This window comes from Ambystoma mexicanum, chromosome 8, assembly GCF_040938575.1.
Source record: "Ambystoma mexicanum isolate Mex_15411 chromosome 8, UKY_AmexF1_1, whole genome shotgun sequence".
NCBI classification, from domain to species: Eukaryota; Metazoa; Chordata; class Amphibia; order Caudata; family Ambystomatidae; genus Ambystoma; species Ambystoma mexicanum.
Genome location: NC_090929.1, coordinates 968,203,587 through 968,222,144, shown reverse-complemented (window position 1 = coordinate 968,222,144; position 18,558 = coordinate 968,203,587). Strand labels below are relative to the sequence as shown.

The 18,558-nt window shown below is 41.1% G+C and overlaps 1 protein-coding gene across 1 annotated transcript in view; it reads left to right on the top strand.

Annotated features, from left to right (window-relative positions):
* EPHA8 (EPH receptor A8) overlaps nucleotides 1–18,558 on the top strand; it is a 1,837,897-nt gene that overhangs the window by 1,319,117 nt on the left and 500,222 nt on the right. The window lies entirely within an intron of this gene.

Below are 18,558 nucleotides of genomic sequence, written 5' to 3'. Positions count from 1 at the left end.
AATTAATTCGTCTGTGACTGGCTGCCGTGGACTTTTGGGGAGTATCATAAGCAAGGAAATATTAAGAGGTACCATATTGGCGCCTTGGTTTGCAGAGACAATAGGGAGTCCACCTGCTTTTAATGATAGGTATTTCTTGATTATTGACAGTCAAGATGTTTTTTGTGCAGCCAAAAGGTGGTGTATGTCTGCCGAGTGAACGATAGTTATCACAGGGCGTCTATTGCAGAAGAATTATAAGAGGTTTGGGGTACAACAAACTCCCACAAATTCTGTGGACATAGATATGGCAGATAATGAAGGAAGCAGTGGGTTTAATCTACGTGGGCACACGGAAGTGTAGAACACCCAATGAGTGGCAATAAGACTTGCTAAAAAAACGTTGTGCTTCCTATCCAGGCGAGCCTCCGAAGCCGGACGATGACCACCGAAGACCGGCTTGAATCTGGTGCACCTGGTCACCAGTTCAGAGTCCACCTGGGTAGCTGGGAAATGTAGCCTTTCCCGCCCTGGAGCACTAGTAGCCCAGATAAGGCTCGACAACTGCAAAAAGGCTTCTCTCTTAGTTTTTGCAAAGGAGTCCATATTTTCCCATATTTTGGAGATAAGGAATGCATGTCGCCCTTTGTTTACCCGACACCTGTGCATTCACGCTGCTACTGCACTGCTCGTTGCAAAGTAGCCACGTGGCATTGCCAAGCAGCCCAGAAACAGGGCTTCCACGTCCAGCAGTAGGCGTCTCTCCCACCATGCGGTACACAGCAGAGCATCTCATTCTGGCTCTCCTTCCACTGACAGGTTCATCTATCATTTCTGGTATCCTGCCGGCTGATTAGCAGATGCTAGGCCATCCCAGGAGGACGGGGAGAGACAGAGGGAGACAATCCGAGCCATGCAGATGGCTCGGGATGGCCTGCCACACTTTCTGCCTGATACCGGCCTGTCGGACCCGGAGGCAGAGCAGACAGGCTGCCGCGCCAGCGCCCGAGGACTTCTGGAGGGTTCGCGACGCAGCGGAAGTGTTTGGGCTTTACTTCGAAAAGACGTGCATTCACAGCTTATGTGACCAGCTCCCAGGAAGGGATGGGCTTTCCAGGCACACGGGCACACTATGCTTATCAGCCTAGAAATGCGCTCAATTTCTAAAACGTCACGACCCTCAAATCTGTACCACTGCATAAACCAGATGGCTCCTTCCAGATCCGTGTCATCTGAGAGACACCATCATTTTTCACAATCTGTTCCTATGCTCAGGCCTTGATAACGCACAGCAGAAAGCGCAAATAAAGCTGTGGAGGACCAATGTTTGCAAGAATAATAGTGATTTGTTTATAATTGCATTTATTTGTTTGCTGTGGTACTTGTTGTGATCAGAAACAGTGCAGGTAGCCAGGGCCAGCCTTAGCTACAGCAGCAACCGAGGCGGGAAAACACAATTTGGCACCCCTCCATCTTCCTCCACCCCCTCCCCCGTGCCCCAGATCATGGCAACATTTATCAATAGGTGCTGATACGAAAGCATCAGCGTCTTATTGTTATTAAATGTGCTCTGCTCCCAAGAGAGGGGCACATTTAATTTCAATAGGGCGCATGCCGCGGCTTCGCCCACCACGCCAGCTTTTGTGAGACATTGAAAGGCTCCCCTGGAGTTGCTATGGCGGGGGGCTGGTGGTGGTCAACCCAAGCGGCCCTGTCCTGAAGCCAACCCTGCAGGTAGCACAAGCAGGTGGCAGAGGCAGCCAATATTCTGGGGGCCATTTTAGAGTTGTTGTACGGATTTGGGTAGCGATACACCTTCTGTTGGAGAGATAGAATGCAGAGAGTTGAGAGGGGTACATTAACACGACCAGCATACCTACACTATACACAGAGCATAAAGCCTTCTGTCACATGTGGATGGGGCAGAAAGGTATGAGGAAAGGGCGGAGGGGGATTCAAGGCCCAACTTCACTGGCAAGCCCAGCAGGTGAAACTTCAGCTTCGTCTTGAATATTTCCACTGACTTGGTTGTCATGAAGTTGGGCGGGAGACCATTCTATTGACGAAAGGCCAATAAAGTGTGGAAATGGAAGGCAGAGCCGGGGGTACATAAGACTATGAGGTTGTCAAGAGCTAGGGAGCAGAGAGCCGGAGCAACCAGGATGGTATAGGGAAATCGATTAGATTTGAAAATAATGAGTAGACAATTAAAATCTACGCACTTGTGCATAAATTATGCCTGGTCGGTTGTCGGGGTGCCGGTATGCCAATTTGTGAGAAGATCTAGGTGTGTTAGAGGGTGAATATGGAGCAGATGAGTATTTTATTAAGGGGAGTGAAAGGCTAAAGAGATATACTCATGAAAGGTTAGATCAAGTAGTCCAATGTGCTAAGAACCTTAGTGGAGACTGGAGTTTTGGCTAATTGGTGGTTGAGAGTTTAGTTAATCTTCTATAATTAGCCACAGTGACAGTGGTCAAATGATGCAGTCCGAGTTCATTGCAAAAATTACCCCATAGTTGACTTCCTTTAGGTGATGGCCTGATGAGGTCTGCAGGAAATGAGATGGGGTACGGGCGAATGGGGTTGTCATTGGGAGGCAGGATAAGGACTTCAGCTTTTGGCAAGTTTAGCATCAGACAACACAGTGGTATCCGATATCAGATGTCAGAGAAACAGTTGGTTATGCACTTAGAGAAACCAGGGGTGAAGGATAGAAAGAAGAAAATCCGTTTATCATCATCAAAGAGGTGATATGAAGAAAAAAAAACAGAGGATGAGGAGGACTCCCCAGGGGGCAGATGCACACAGTACACAGAGGGTGGAACCGTGCCAGATCCTTCTGCAATGGGCACCAGGCAGGGAGTAAGGGAGAAGGTTTTAGAATTTCAGGAGATGGAAAAGGAGTAGTCAGAGATATATTTGACAATTTGTTAGAGCACTGCCTCACTGAAGGCAGGGGAGGAGTTGGAGGACGGGTGGATGATAAACAGTGTAACATATGGCAGACAGATCCTTTAAATTGAAGATGGAGACGAGGTAAGAATGATGAGCAGTAGTGAGCTGTATGTGAGACAATGCACACTCAATGCTCATCTAGCACGCAGCACCTGTTTTTTCCACATTCTATTTTTTAGGAGTAAAAATGTGACCGTTTTTGTAATATTCACATTAAGTCATAGAGATTATTAATTTCTTCAAAATAGTCGAAACATCTACTTTTCAAAGCATACTCTTTTTCCAAGTATCTTACTGTAATAAAAGTCCAGATGTATGTTTGACTGATGCAGTGATGTCCAGAAGAGACTGCGCGCATCACCTGCTGTCACCGCTAGAGGGAGCTTTTGCCTTACGATTTATAGTGGTCCTCCTGTGTCAATGTTTTGCAAGAACGCATATAGGATTTATTCGTAATGTGAAACAGCTTTAAAAAGAAATGTTCAAATGTACAAATAACATACTCCTCCTTTACACGTAAGTTATGTAATGAACACATAAAAACAATGAATGCAAAAATCATTAATACAAATACAGGACAAAAATTCAAAGTTCAAAAGCAAATTCAAAATAAAAATTCAGATTAAAAATGCAAGACACAGTTAAGAAAGTTTAGGGAGAATGATATTCCAAAAGTGATGAAGTGCTACATGCAATCTCACGTTCATAGAATTTAGGCCGAAAGCCCAGAACAGCATTTTCTGTATAGAGTCCAAATCATGTGCAAATGGACCCAGATAGCGTATGTATATAACACCACGTTCACAGCATTCGAACATATCTAGCAGTCTCTAATATATGAGGCTTTGCACAAATGCAACAAAATCAGCTTTCAAGAGGCAATTTCAACATAGGGCCTGTTACAGCTGAAAGGGAAAGTCGATTAATTCTTAACAATAATAAAACATGGCTTAAGGCTGGTGAAGAACAGAGGATCAAATATGGCTGGCGCTTACAAAACGAATATACAGTATATGTGATCTGAGAAAATGATCTCAACTTTACGAGATGGTCGAAATGTCAACACCAATCTCAGTTCATTACTTTCTTCTCAAATTCTCACCTAAATTCATATAGGCTCAAATTCCAGTCAGGCCGCCAGCCTATGAGAGCAAATACTTCTTTAATTTTCTTATCGTACTTTACATCGGGCCTATCCAGATTCATGTATTTGCCAATGGCTGACAAGGCAGGACATTTAGGATTACTCTTAGACTTCATATACAAGGTTCCTCTTCTTAATATAACCATAGCCTCCAGAGAGATGGGCCGAAGCTCCAATCTCAAGACCTCCATAGGGGTACACTGCGGAAGTCAAAAGGCCATTTTTTAAAATGTACCCTCTAAAGTGGCAAGTCATGAATGATCACCCAATGCAATACTTTCAAGCCCATAAAGCATGGTGCGACAAAAGCACTGCTTGTAGAGTTGAATAGTGGCTTCCTTTGTATAGCCACTCATTTGTTTAGAAAACATAGTTATTAACTGTGTTAATTGCATTGCCTCACGGCATGTAGCCGCCATGCAATCAGAATATCATGATTGAGCACTAAATTCAACTCCCAGATATCTATAACAAGACGTGTATTCAACATTTCTGCCATCCATCCTCAGTCTAGGCCTCATAACTTTGCCATCAGTAAATAACATGACCTGTGGTTTTTTTTGCAGTTTATTGTTACATGGTTCTCCACTGCATAGCTCCAGAGTACCCTTGTTTTAAGGGATATGCCAGAAAAAATGATGATCAAAGATCACAAAATCATCTGCATCGGAGACAAAAAGTACATGCCAGTGACCAACTCTGGGAGGGTGGTTTAATGCGGACTTCAGACAAGACAGTAGATCTGCTAGGAAGATATTCAATAGAAGGAGCACCAAAACACAACCCTGAGGTGGTACAGACAGGGGCCTTCAAAGCCCCACCTCCCTTAATTCGAAATTGCACTGAAGTATTGCTGTTCAATAGTTGTATGTAGTATAACGATCCTTAGGGCATCCATACAGCTCTAGCTTTTGCCACAATTTGTACCTACTGATAGAATTGATAGCGGCTCTGAAATCATCATCAAGGTATAGAAGCTTGGGACGTTTTTGTATCTATCCCTAGTGCATATTAGGTCCATACGTCTTATATTATGGGTTGTAGATGACTCAGTTCTAAAGCCAGTTGGAAAACAATCCCGCAACTAAGTCTCATCCACCCATTTCTGAAGCCGATCTAACAGGAAGGATGCACAGAGTTTCCCAGTCGCATCAAGCATACCTGTAATTACCAGGCTCATTACGACAAACCTTCTCGTAGACGGGTAGTAATATGGCAGTTTGCCAAGACAAGGTATTATACCTTCAGTAACAAGTTTCCTAAATACGATTTCAATTTTCCGAGCCCACATGTCAGGGTTTTTCTTTAAAACAATACTAGCTTACCCATTAGGTCCCGGGGCTTTAGATGACTTTAGCTTCCCAATCTTCAATTTGATTTCTTTCTTACCCATCCATAAGGTGGTATAAGTTGCACTGAGGGATTCAGAATTTGGCACTGCTGCCTCATTGGGCTGATACAATGGTTTATATATTGGAGCCATTTCATTTCATCAACGGGATTTAGTAATGCATTTAATATATACTTTTCTAGTGTTAGTAGTGATCAATAACATTGGACTTATATTTTTGTAAAACTGTTCTAAATTAATTGCTTTGAGTAGGCTAGTGAGATAGAGAAATAAGAGAACACCAGCAGCAAATATTTTAGTACCTTCTAATGGGTGCTGTGTATAGTCCCAGCTCAGGGCAAACGTGCTCGCCTTGGAAGCAAGGCAGTCTTAAGCGCATTGTAAATGACACATTACAATATTGTAGCATCAGAATCCCGTTAATGCGACTTACTTGTCTGGGTCATATAGTTCCTGACACCCTTTCCTAATTGACAAAGAAGAAGGACAAGGGCACGGGAAAGAGAGCTAGTCTGTACTATGGTGAAGTAAGGTAAAGTTTGATGCCTGAATAGCTCACATGCACATTGGGTAAAACACGGCAATCTGAAGTGTGAATAGTTCCGGCCCGCCCAATCATCGCACACCTCTTCTCCTTCCCCTTGCCAAAACCCCTGCTTTTTTAAAAGAAAGTGAGGATTTGGTTTTGGGTTAGGGATGGGGCTTTATAAAATTGCTAGAGAGGACAGAAGGGAGTATTAGTTACAGTACGTTGTCACAAAATGATTTTGTATTACAATTTAACAGTTAGATATTTGTGTACTATTTTAGATTTCTGTGTACTTGCATATTTCCCTTAAACTTTTTCCGATGCAAAACCCATAGAGTGCGACAAAAGTGGTTCTTCGTCATGACATTTCACAGTGAGCTTTAGTGTGCGCTGGGGGCTGTTGAACTTGTGCTAGTGCGCAATGGGAGGCAAGTTGTGTATCTACAACTGTTAGGTTTAAACATACTTCACAGTAACACACATGGGCAAAAACCTAGTCATGGACCTCATCCTACGCATAATTTAGGCATTATGTACTTGGGGATTTAATTGGAGATGAATGGGCAAAGCTCCTTTCTTGCAGATGATCATTTCAGGCAGATGGGGAGTAGAGCAGGAGGAGTAGCTCAAGAGGAGTAGAACAAGATGAGCAGAGCTTACTAGCAATACAAGTCCCTACTATAATGGCATTTGTTCACCCATATACATAATGACATTGCTCTCGCCACGCCACAGCATTTCTTTGAACTAGAATTGTAGTGTTTCCAATTCCTGGAATAATGACTGAAGTATAATAGCCTATTTGATGTAACCATGGTTACGTCCCACATATGACACAGTAAATGACAGAAATATGCAAACGTGTCCCACGACTCAGGCTGATGGGTGAAATGTTGATAGTAAATATACATTTTGTGATTTATAAATATCTCAGTGTGTCATATCTCGAGCCAGCCAAGATGTGAGCACCGTTGTGTATTTAACTTGTCATCAGCGTTGACCGTCATGCAGTGCCAGGCAACAGTAGGCTGTTGGGAATAGCCTAAAAATAGTTCCAGCTGACATAGCAGGGTGCTGTGCCCATTCCATGGACCCATCTATTATTCCTTAGGAGTTTTCATTATGCTTTTAAATCCTCCTGATGGATAGCTATGGTGGCTCGTTGGCAGACTAGCCACACTAGCTACTGTGGTTTTGAGGAAATCCTTTGGCTTTGCCTTGCTGGCATTTGTCAAACTGCTACGAAGCCATTAGGTCATACGTCCTAAATGCACAGAATGCAGAAGACACATTGTAAACAATCTCTGTGAAAAGAAAATATAATTACAAAAAGGAGTGTGTGACGTATAATTTGATGGGGGCAGACCAGTCTTAACTAAGCAGCAATACAACAATTATAAACCTTCTGCAACCCAACCCCCTCCCCCAAATTAAACACGTATCTAATAACATATAATTCTCAATTCTTTGTTGAAGCAATTAGGGAAACAATATTCTTAACCAGGGCTATGCGTCAATGTTTTTTAAACTAAGATCAGCACAGCAACATCATTTGTTTCCTTTTTTTTTAACCTTATGGACGACCTATTTAGTCGTAACCCAGCCCATTTTTGTAGTTTATAATATATAACATTTCATATTCTAAAGTTAACCATTTGAATACAAAAACTGCCTGCGGAAACTCCCTTCCCATTAGTGCTGTCAGGGTGATTCCTCAGGAGCTGGCATGATTTTGTTAAAGGTGAGTGTTCATGCGTTTGATGGAAAAGGCTCTTTACTCAGGAGGAATGGCGCTCCAGCAACATGCAATAGTTTGCTAACTCTTCCCTGAAGTGCCAAACTGGACTGAAAATGCAGCAGTAGCCATGATGACGTCAAAATAACAGATTTTACAATGAAAGTGATGTAATGAATACACATAAGGAAATGTTTAATAATGAACCTGAAAAAGAAACATTTGTTTAATTACTTTTAAATGAAATGTTCTAAATATATGTTTTTTTTTAAACAAATGTATCCCCACCTGGCTCACTCAGCAAAACATAGAAACTTTCATTTAAGCGGTTATGTATTTCCATCCATGAAGGGGTGCTTTCAAAATGGGGATCCTGGGGAGAACCCTCTGTGCTGCTAGGGCCCACTCTGCCACCCACCACCCTCCCCACCTCATCCACATCCTACTTCTCTTTCACAGACGTTTATATTTTATGTATATGTACTTTTTTGATGTTTTAATTAAATGCTAAAGCAGGCTTACTTGTCGTTCTTAATGTTTAGTTTTCTTTTTTTGTTTTCCTGTTCATTTGCAGTAGGCTTCATTTCTGAGTGTTTCTTTTTTACTTGGTTCACAATGTGTTTATCTGTAACATTAGAAAGTGTTGGTGTAAAGTGACTTTTGATACATTCTGCTTACTCTGAAAGATTGAAGGGTTGTGCTTTACGTTCTGGTTTTAGACAATGTTGTTGGCGAGCGTTTTTCTATTTAGATGGTTTTGAGTGACACCCTTTATCTTTTATTTGGCTACAGGGTCGGACTGGGCCACGACATTGTCTCGGGCAGCAATGAGAAAGTGGCCCACAGTTGTAAATAGCAAATCATTCCTCTTGTGGCGCTGTTTGAATAGTTATTGCCCTATAGGCTAGTCCGAGCCTGTATGGTTGTATGAAAACAATATGTTAAGATGGCACAGTGCAGATTCCTTCAAACCCCGTTGAACACCCTTTTTAAGAACAATACATCTCAAATTAGGACCTAATCATTTTTAGAAACAAAACTTTTTTTTTTGTAAACACTTTGGAATTAAGGAACGTTGTGATTGTCAATGTAAGAAAACACTAGCTGAAAAACATATATCTCAATGAAATAATGCATTTCTCTTAATAACTGTTGCAGGTTAAATGACTTCATCTTTCCTTAAGTGTTCCCAAAGTGAAGAACAATTAATTAATCTAGAAGCAGGGCCAAACTTATTTCAAGAAGCATATGTAATGTAATGTGATCTTATCTTGCTCCCTTCTGTCATTTTGTTAGCCTCGATGTGCATGACTCTGTAAGAACAGAGGGGACCCTGTGGTTATTAGTAGGATAGCAGGAGAGGCAGAAGCAAAACCCGTGCCATTGACGGGTGCACTTTAGGGGTACTTGGGTCCTGAATGGCAAATGGCTTTAGACAGATTTGGCAAAATCACTTGGAATCAGGTTATTCAAAAGGGAGACCCCAAGATTTAACAGACTGAGGCACGTTGCTTCTGGTTAGCTACTGTCACAACTCAGAGAATGTATCCCAGTCATTGCAGATAATACCTCCCCACTCTTTTGGGGAAGTTACCTTCACTCCGGGAATATGAAATCTTTATGGTGATGTGCCAAAGACTTCCCCCCCAAGAGCTCAGCCTACAGAGATCAATACACCTGCTAGGCCGGGGGCTTGAGTGAAAAGGCAGGAGCAGAATCGTCAGAGCTAGAGGGACAAAGAAAAAAAACAATTGTTGGAAATGCAGCCATGTAGTGCCGGAAAACAAACAGCCAACACCGCCCACAAGTACCCACTCTTACCTGCTTCGTAGAGACAATATACCAGTAACCTACTAGTATCGAATGCAGAAACAAGGAGGGTGTATGGTGAAGGAGGAGTGTGCCAGTATTCCAGGAACACCGATGTTGAAGCAGCAAAGTGTCCAAAAGGTGCCCAGGAGCAATCCAATGTTCAAACAGCAAAGCGTCCCAAAAAGTGTTCAAAGCAATCCAGTGTTAAAGCAGCAAAGCGTCCCAAAAGTGTTCAAAGCAATCCAGTGTTAAAGCAGCAAAGCATCCCAAAAGTGTTCAAAGCAATAATTACACGTGTCAAAAGTGGTTGGCCAAGTAATAGTAACAGACAAAAAAAAGGAATGACCAGGGAAACGAGCGTTCACCTCACGCTAGTTCCCTTACAGAAATGTTCGGATTATCAGGTCACCAAAACCTAAGGATTCAGAAATGGGAGGTCAAAATGAGGAAGCCGGTTTCGTATATTCCAAGGGAGGCAGTCGAGGGAGGCAGGCGTCGGGAGACAGACAAGGGCAAGGCAGAGACAAAGACTTGGTTCGAGCGCTGAGTAATTGGTAATTAAACAGGAGTCCGGAAACAGATGCTCGCAAATAACAACAGTTTAGGAGCACTCGATCTCCGAATAGACGGTATTTAAATACGGTCCACAAACGAAGGAAACACAGCAACGTAGTGCATGTGTGTCACGTGACTACAATAGCAAGAGTTGTGGGGATTGTAGTCTCAAAGGGCTCTGCATGCCGGATAGCGCTCGGACAAATGCCATGGTAGTCTCCAATTTAACCAGGATGTGACAGCTACTGATATGGGAGAGGGCAGTGTCCTAGTGCTAAACTGGAGAACGCAGGCATAGTCATAGCTCCATTAGCAGTGTTTGGCTGACAGCCAGCCCTGTGGCAGCCGTCTGTGGCAAGTTTGTGTTTGTGTTATAAGGAGGTTGGAGATCTTAAAGGGGAATTGGTTAGTTGGGGGAGGGCAGAGTAAGCCATTCAAGGAAGAAAAAAAACCTTGCCACCTTCCCTACACTCCCTCCCTACTCTCTCGACACTCCTACCACTTGCCTCCTGCACCATTTCACTTTCTCACAAAATGTGGTTTTATGAACTTGTACATTTTTAGCAGGACTATTCATTAGCTGTAATGTAAAACTGAATGGTCTCTCCCTACAAAGGTGAGAGCCTTTTTCCATGTTTTAGCTTTCACTTTGGTGCATTCATTTGCATTGTGTATGGCACACTGAAGTTGCAGTGAAAATGCAATCGTGTCTGAGAACGAGTGTTTTTAAGTAAAGATCTCTGCCAGGAAAATTCATGACTGTTTCTTGAAAGTGGGGAAATGCTTTCTCTTGCTTTTGTGTCTGCTTCTGAAATCAGAACGTTTGTTATCCAATCAGTGCCATTAACGTTTGATTGCACCACGAGTTCTCTAACTAGCAGAGAGGATGGAAATAATGATCACTTAATATTGTTGGGACCGAGTGCTTCTTCTACTCTGTTTTTGATCTGGTATTCCACACTAGTCCCTGGAGACTAGCCTTAGCTCCTGAGGTATCTCCGTCCAACTTTTGAAACCCTGCTTGGCTCTTCCAATTCTCAATTCAGAAATTGGCGTACAACTACTTGTTAAAGTTCATTTAGCTAACGTGTATTTCTAAGAGGTCTTAAATGACAAGCACTGTGATCAGGTGCAATAGTAAAGCCAAATATTGAGTGTGCATTAGCAGAAGATATATTGAGCATATGCTCGGTTCTATGTCATATTTCCGCTTCACAAAAATCACAAAAAAGACTGATATTTGCCAGTCGTTTTTGTCTGGCAGTTAAAATGCCAACATATCCGATTCCGGCCCTCACACACTTACCTCACGCAATGCTTCTCCTCTCCTGCCCGTGCTTGACAGCCACTGCGAACACTCGTGTGTAGCAGGGGCATGACAGTTCAATTTAGAAAAGACTGCTCTGTGTGGTCACAGAGCAGTCTTTCTAAATCAATCTTTTTTTTTTTTTTTTACTCGATTTTGATAAATCTCCATTTTCACTTAATACCTCTGTTTCTTGTGAACAGAATGATTCTGTGGGGGTACGCGTTGGGCTTGAAAGACCCGAAACCAAAGAGCATTTGCTTTTATGTATTGTGTTTGATTTTGAAATGTACTGCTCTATGAACAATATATATTAAGGTGTATGCAGAAAATATACCCTAGAATTCATACTTGTGAAATAAATGTTTTGATTTATCACTTAAGTATTCATGACTTGGATACATTGTTGACTGTTTCATCAGTTATATTGGTGTGCAGGGGACGGGAGGTTCTCTGGTGGTAGATACTTTATACAAATTGTCTGCGGGGGTATTCACAGTGTTGTGGTCCAGAAGGATATAGAGAGTCAGGAAATGGGCAATCGAAATGCCCCATACTTCATATCACTTCTATGAGTTGGAGCTTGTGAATACTAAGTTCATAGTATAGAAACATTTAAGGAATTAGGCCATTATAGAAGACCTCACATATCTAATATGATATGGAGTACATTTTTCAATTTACCTGAGAAACTAGAACTAGACATTTCAATGTGAAACCGATTGGCCAGTGCCACTTGTGAACTATATTTGATCCCTCGCCTAAGTATCAGACTACTCCAGAACACAGACACATGCCTGGGGTCTTCACCCTGATGGACCATACCTAACTGAACATACATTGGATCTATACTTTCTGAATTACAAAAATGCAGAGCAAGATGTTTAACGCTGAGTGGAGGAGCTTGACGAAAGGAAGATCAGTGAGCTAGTTTGTTCTCTACAATCAACTGCCAACACCCACATACCGAGTCTACAAGTAAAATGAACATCAATGTACTATGTGAATGTATGCATATATGCTATTCTAGAAGCCAGCTCCTAGGATATAGTACACTGTGTTGCTAAAAGGGAAAACTAATAACATTTTATATTTAAGCAAGTCCCAATTTACGGATGGAGAGACTGAAAGAGGGTTAAAACATATTTTGTTTAGGAAAATGACACATTCTTCAAAGAGAAGTCATGAAATCAAAAAAGCACATACTTTAAGATTCATGGGATATGGCATGGAGGCTTAATAGTCGCTGAAAAGCACTGATAATGCTGACATCCATGTAATGTGTTCAAGTCATGATTTGGTCGGACTGCGTCAGAGTTGCACAGCTTTCCGTCATGATGCGCTGTTAGAATAAATATATAACATAGCTTCAGCCCGTAACCTTGTTTGGGGGATGAATAGCCCTATGGACATTTTCATGGGGGGTGTGGTGCATTGAACACTAATGAGAAAAATATTTCTTACTGCACATTGCATTTCTGTTTTTCCCTGCACATTCTCTATATTGTGGGTGCATGGTGTTGGCCCCTACCTGAGCAAACTGAGCCCCAATGATGAGTGCCTAGCAGAACAAAGCATCATTATTAATATCAATGTATTAATAATGTGATACAGTTTATTGATAAACTTTACACATATTAAAAGGAAAAAAAATATTTTAAAAAATACATAACTTTAACAAGCTTATAGATCACAAAATACGCTAATAAAACATTATACAGTTCGCAAAATAAAATAAATAAGAAGCTAAGATATTAAATTGGAGTATATAAAGCATCATTATGATTGTCGAACATATTTCAAAGATGATTAACTTTGGCCCATGATGTCATTATTCAAAGATATTACTGGTATTCCCAGAAACTAAAAAAAGTGAGAAAGTGAATGTGTACAGCTTTTGACTGACCTGTTACTCTATGGATGACTCCATTCAACTCCCATGATAAAAGGCCACACTTAGAAATGTTAATGGAGATGAGAAATGTGTCTCTGCTACTTCACATTACAGTCAATGGCATTGTCCATTCATCTCCAGGTCAATGAGGTGCTTGATTTCTGTGTTAGCGGTAAACATTGTTCCACTTGAAAACATCTTGCTGGAAGACACCTTTGTTAATATGGTTGACATACTTAGGTTGTTTTTGGCAACATTTTCTTTTACCATTCTACTTCATGAGCAGTGTTAGAAGTACACCAAAACAAGTAGTGGAACTTTGACCACAGCTGGGGGCATAGTAGGCAGGAGGCAGCACCGTGCAACACGTTTTTTAAGGGTTGCAGCCATGCTGATTGACAGCCAATTGAGTTGAAACAGATCTGTTTTTTTTTTTAACTGCCATCGGGTATTAAAGGGGAGAAGAGTGCTTTGACCTCACAAAGAACAGTTCCGCAATGGTGACAATGGCTGCAAAAAGTAGTGGAACTGCGAACAGTAAAAAATAAAAGTAGCGGAACACCGCTCCCGACAGTTCCCGCTCAGTTCGACCACTGTTTATGAGCAGTTCCCTCATCATCCTCCCTTTTTCCACCCAATACCGACTTTGCTTATTTCATTTTAATTACTTAACCTCTTCTCTTTGGATCAACTTAGTGGGGGGTAATTGTATTGCAGTGTGCAACTTGATTGCGTAAACTGCCAGCATTAGCACTTACAAGCTGTTGGATTCCTTGCATGCAATTTTTTAACATTTGTGAGGTGGAGGGAAAAAGTGAAGAATAAATCCAGGCAAAAGTAAGTATGGCATGCACATTTTGCTTTGCAGACAGAATTTACTAATTGATTTCTATGGAGTTTGCCTGCTTTAGGCAGATGCTAAATGGAGGCTAGCACCATAGGAATGCATTTTTTTGCCTCTGCATGAAAATCTCATGAAGGTATAAAAAAAAAGTACACTTATATGAAGAAAGAGGAAAGCACGGGAGGGAACTAAACACTCTTTGTACCCCTCTTAAAACGTGTAAGCACTTGAAATAAGATGGAGTGGAACGTGAAGGTCTACAATCATTATGCCTTTCTTTCACACCTTCATATCAAGCACTGCATCTTTTAATGTGGCCATTAATTTACATATAAGGTTGACCTTACTAACAGAAAGTATTCAAAAGATTTCACATCACTGTAAAAATATGTACTAAGAGCGTGCCACAGTAATTTTTATTAAAAATGTAAATTGCATGCAGGGGACATACCACGTTAGCGCTTATGTGCTGTGGGCTCCCCTGGCATACCATTTTAAACCTACATTAGGATGATGGGAAAAGCAAAGAGACAACCCAAGGCAAGCTTCATTAATTCAAAGCAAGTTGAAGGCCACCATTAGTCCCATTGAAATGTTCAAATAAGTTGAGCGCTCCGAGTTGAACGCTTTCACTAAACTAGTGCTCAACAACCCCTCAATTTGTTAAGCTGAGGACATGTTGAAGTGTAGTTGAGCTTTGATTGAGCACTTACAAGGATTGCATTGAGTTCAGCAATCCAATGTGCATGTGAAAATCTCAACCAGTGCTCAATTTCAGTTCAGTTGAGCAGTAGTTGAAACCTCCTGCTTGAGCGCTCTATTGATTTTTTGGTAGGGGTAAACATTTGAACACTGCCTGCAAATGTGCTGTGCATGTGGCTGTTACTAATAAGTCTTTGGAATCCACCAGGACTTGACCAGGTGAAAAGCCCAAGTGGATTCCATAGGAATCCAAACATTTTATGCAGGTGTACAATGAAGCTCTCTCTCAAGATGGAGAAGTTGAGTACAGCAGAGATCTTGGGGCAGATTCTCAAAACCTTAATGAGCACATCTTAGATGTGATCATTCAGATGTCCTTTTTTCCCACCTTTCTGCAAATAAGGGCACCTTTTTGGGAATTTTAAAGTCAATCAAACATTCACAAATGAGATGAGATTTTAAATGCTCATCAGGGATTCTCATTCCCCTGTGCCTTTTGAAACAGGTGCAGAGGGTGGCACAAAATATGACACCGTCATTTCTGAAAGTGATTTACATTTGTTTTTTACTGGATACCAGTACAAATACCTGGCTGCTTGAGAAATCTATAACCTGAGTTCCCGACTAAAGGTATAACTATCAAAATATCTAAATATATAAAGATTGTATCTCCTCCACTAACACATTATTTTCGTTATTTGCCATTCTTCTTCAAGTTCTACTTCCTCCACTCATATCCCATGTCTTGGAAACATAGTTTTTGTTAAACCTTATTAATGCTATTCTTACTTTGATACAATGTTATTTTTAGATCTTTGAAGATAGGTTGAGTGTATTTTCCCATGCATGTAACCATCGAAATGGACTTTGATGATACATACATACGGGCATGCCCCATTCCAGTTGGGTGATGGAAGTCCTGGTTTTAACTTTGGATTCTGGGGCTTGGAGACCTTTGTTTATAATGGGATAATTCAGGACTACAAGTCATAGAATACACAGTAAAACCAAGACTGCACTATTTATATTCTTATTTTTCAATCCCCTATGACCGAAGATGCATCTAAGCGCTATAAGACTGTAAAACAATTATTGAGGGCATTACTCAGGCAGATATGTTTTGATCTCACGCCTGAGTTCCATGAATTGGTCTAAAGAACAGAGGTCTTTGGGAATGGTGTTCCATAACTAAGAGGCTTAAACAAACGTCCTTTTGCTTTTACCCTACTGAAACAGGCACTGATTAAAGACTAGGAATAAAGAGATCTGAGGTTATGAGGCAGGCTGTAATACTGAGATTGGTGCTGTAGGCACTTGGGACCCATTGCATGAAGGGCCTTAAAACTAAGCAAGTGCATTTTAGAGGCAGTGTGTGCAGTTACAGGCAGCCAATGCAATTTCTTCAGGGCTGGATTGATGTGTGTTCTGTGATGGGTACCTGTTACAATGCTGCTGCCCTGTTGTGGACTATCTGAATGCAGTCTGGTTCAGTAACAATGCTCCCAGTGACAATGTGTTACCTTAATCTGTCCTCGAGCTGATAACAGGCCATGCTATGATTGCTTCTTCCTCTTCTCCACTTTCCCTCAGCTTTGACAATGTGTCCCCCTCCCGCTTGTATCATGAAATACAATCTTCTTTGTTGATGCCCATGACATAATTCAAAATAGTTTTTTGCTTTTTTTGCCCTTTCTTTGCTGCATTTTTAACATGGCCAGTGATGCTCCGAAATAAAAGGCCTGATTTATTTAAGTATCATCAGGTGATGGTTTGATGAACTAACTATTTTGTTAACATGCTGCATCATTGAAAGATGAGTATCAAAATACACTCCCAAATTACGCACAGATTCCTGATTGTTAATACTGACTTTATCCAGGGAGATTTCATTCAGACATTTTGGAGACAGCAAGCTTACAGATGCATTTAAACATTCTGTTTTTGATGCATTCAGGGTCTGCCAATTGGTATCTATCCAGTATTCTATGTTTTTAAAAATGTTGTCTATCAATTCCAAATTCTTCTGAATATTATCTGTTTGAAGACGGAATATCAATTGTATATCACCAGCATCATTTTCGAACAACCATTTTGGGATATTAACCGATCATAAGGTTGTTTTATGTAAGCATTACAAAGTAATTGAGAGTGACAGGTACACTGTGGTGCTCCACACTCAATTTTTAAGTTCTTCAACGGTGTCCTGTTTTGCTTTGCCAATTATTTCTTTTAAAAATGAGAGAATCCATTTAGAAGCATTCCCTACAGTTCGGGCAACCTGTTTGTACAGTCTCAGGGTACGGGGTGATCCAGGGTATTCGATGCTGCTGAGAGATCTAAAAGCATAATTAAGGCATTCGAGGCCTTATCCATGATGTGAAGGAATCAATCTTTCACTGCAATAAGGGCTGTTTCTGTGCTTCTTTCTGGATGGAAGCCAGTTGGCAGTCGTCGAGAAATTGCTTTTGTTCTGGATGCTCCTGGAGTTGGTTAGTCGCTGCCTTATCTAAGATTTTCAAACGAAACGGGCTGATAAAGATAGGACGGTAGTTGCCTTTATTGTGAGAGTTGACTGATATTCTCTTTAATAAGATGGTCATCCTTTTGTTTTTGCAATTCAATGGAATGCGCTCTTCGATGAAGGATCTGTTAACTATATTAATAATAATAGGAGCACATGCTGCTACACATTGTTTAATTACGGTCATAGAACAGGGATCCCTTGGGCCTGTAGTTGGATTAATGGATTTAATGATATTAGTTGGGTTGTCAATGGTGAGTAGGGTAACATTGAATTGACGAATATCAGTCTCACCCATGTGATTGTCTATTGCGATATGGCTAGAGTCTGCGGGCCTGTGGGCCAATTTAGTAGCTATGTGACTTCTAATGGTTCCTATTCTCTTTTGAGAAGTAGAAGCAAGTGAATTACACCATCCACATGTAGAACACACAGAGTTTATAAAGAATTTTGGAGAGCTGAGTTAATGAACTTGAAAGAGTTTTGTTTTAGGTATTGGCTCTGCATTTTCAGTTAGGCTTTCGAAAATGTTTGTTTAGCTTTGATAATGGCTTGTTTGTATGTCATACGCAACCTTTTTAGTGCAGCGTTGGTGTTGGGTGAGGGATATTTTTTCCATTGTGCTTCTAGAGAACTGATAAGATTTCTAAAATTTCTTAGAGAGTTGGTAAACCATGTGGTCTGTCTAGGACCCACTTTGATGCTCTCAGTGTACTAAGAGGTCTATATCATCAATGCTATTATTAAAATTTAATAAGAGTTGGTTAACTCATCTAAGAATGTGGTCTGATTAATGGTTTCAAGACACTGTTGAAAGGGGATGAATACGGTATCCCGCTTTAATAGTCAAGGGTTTCTACATGACATTACTTTAGTATGTTTCCTGATGGGAGGATTTGGTGGGGTGAGGTTGAACCAAATGGGATAGTGATCAGACCATTGTTGTTGATGGGATATACCATTTATTAGTTTGCTGTGTCTATGCAGCACCCAATGTAATGTTCAACCTTTTAAAAGGGTCAGATTCTCCATAGCTAAGTTATTTATCATCTCTGAACTGGAATAGGGCATGTTGGCATGTATGATGACGTCCTAGGGTGATGATCTGCACTCCCCCTCACAAAATACCAATCATTTTCCTCCTTTCTTTCTCCATAGCAAGGATTTCAGGTGTGTGGATTTCTGTGACTTTTTCTAAGCAACCACCAGAAGGATGTGCAATGGGCTA